Below are 2,392 nucleotides of genomic sequence, written 5' to 3' on the forward strand. Positions count from 1 at the left end.
TAAATTAGAAGGGATAATTAATAAATAAAATAGATCATTAAAACACAAGAATAAGGGTCAAAATGCAATGCGTGTGAATGTACGACGATTGAAAATGTAAATAATCCAAATATCAAAATGCCATGCTTAAACGTGGATCCAATTGAATTGGCGCACAAATTCTGGGGCCAAAATTAAAAACAACAAAGAAATCTAAAGCAGGCCTGATCGCGCGCTAATGCGAAAGGAAGGGACCAATCGCGCAAATTAACCATTTAAAGGGAAAAGGCGCGGATCCGGGTCTTCAAGCAGGTTGACGCGCGGATCCTTAATGTAACATTCCGAAATAGGGCCTAAACGGAACAGTGGTTGCGAAACCACAAATTTAGGGTAAAATATATATATATATATATATATATATATTTATTATTATTTTGAGGTTCATGGTATGATTACATGATTGTGTGAAAATTTCGTGATAAAATTCTTTGCATAAAGTGCTTAAATTGAGGTTAGGGACTAAATCGAATAATTTGCAAAACTTGCATTCTAGAAGTTTTTAGTATGAAATTATTTTGGAATATTAATTAGGAGATCTTAAATGGTAATTTTACCAATTTTAAGTTCATGGACAAAATTAGGACATGGAAGGAATTTTTGAAAGTTTAGTAAGGAGGGCATTTTGGTCATTTGGTTATTAACATTAATAAAAGGTGAAAAGATGATAAAATTGTATCATCTTCTTCAAGTTACCAGCAGAACCTTACCTCTCTCCATAGCTGGGGTTTATTCAACTTTCAAGCTTCATAGTAAGTGATTCCAAGCCCCGTTTTTAATGATCTTTATGTTTTTGAAGTCCCTAGCTCGATAAAGCTTATGCTAGCAATAATTTAAGTTAGGAATCAAATTTGGAAAAATACCCATAGGTGAAATTTGTGTATTTTGATGTTTTATGATGGAATATGAGGTTTTAAATTATGTTAGACAACTTGTGCTACTTGGTTTTAAGTGAAAACGAGTAAAAGGCTTAATCGGTAAAAATACCTAATAGTCATAAGTACATGTTAGTGTGTGAATTTGATATTGCCATAGAAGGAAAAATGATCAGCATGTCATAAAACATAAGAAAATAGGATGAAGTTTAATTTACGAGCCTTGGGGCAAAAGTGCAAATATGTGAAAGTTTAGGGGCAAAATGTAATTTTTCCAAAGTTTGAGTAAAGCGTTGTTTTGATAAATGTTGATATTAAATAAGCTAAATTTGCTATTATAGATCAAGAAGAGCGAAATTCGAGAGTAGATCGGGAAAAGAAAAGTAAAGGACTAAATTGTAAAGTTTAGTCACATTTTGTATCGAGGTAAGTTTACAGTAAATAAATGCAATATTCTTTTATTTTACATTATTATTGTCAATTTCCAGCATTTATATATTTATGTTATGAAAATATTTAAAGTCGAATTTAAGGTGAAGTGACAGAGGAAAAGTGTTAGAAAGCCCCGGTTGAACCCTAGGAATGTTAGGATATTAGGGTTGACAGGACAGAACGAAATGAGCCATGTAAGTCCATATTAGAAATATGGCTTTGGAGACAGGATTGAGCCATGTAAGTCCATATTATATATGGCATTGGAGACAGGAATAATTCATGTAAGTCCATGTCAAAGATATGGCATTGGCAGGATATTGATAGACAGGAACGACCCTAGTATCCTTAGTATTCCGAGTGGTTCAACGGGTCAGGATACGAGTTAAATTACAGTGAATTAACAGCAAAGGAAAAGTAGATTATACTTATGAAAAAGGAAAGGTCGTAAGAAAGAAGGTAAGGGAATAAAGAAGAAGATAGAAATTGAGAAGTAAAGAAATTTATGATGTTAGATGATATTATGCATAATTATCCATTATGTTGAATGTTGTGATTTATTTGCTTGTAAGCTTACTAAGCCTAGTGCTTAATCTATTTATTTTCTTCTTCTTATAGTACTTATCTAGCCACTCGGGGATCGAAGGAAGCGTCGGAGGCCGATCACACTATCAAAGAAATAACTCGGTATAATTAGACGTTTTGTTTTGTGTATGGCATGTATAGAAACTTAGCCACTTTTGGTATAATATGAACAATGAATGATGTGTAAATACTTGCTAGTGATTAGCTAATAAAATGGCCGATGATATGCATGTTTATTAATATGTATGATTGAATGGTGATTATCACATGAAAATTATGAAAATGTGAAAGTAATAGCAATGATGTAACTTTTAAAAATCACTAAAATTTTATAAACATAGTTTGAAGATGAATAATATATGAAATTAAAGCTTATTATGTCTATTTTCTTATGGAATAAGAAAAATAGGTAAAGGTATTATATTTCATGATATATCTGAGTTTTAGTGAAACAGGGTCAGAGC

This window comes from Gossypium arboreum, chromosome 11 (assembly GCF_025698485.1).
Source record: "Gossypium arboreum isolate Shixiya-1 chromosome 11, ASM2569848v2, whole genome shotgun sequence".
Classification (NCBI taxonomy): domain Eukaryota; kingdom Viridiplantae; phylum Streptophyta; class Magnoliopsida; order Malvales; family Malvaceae; genus Gossypium; species Gossypium arboreum.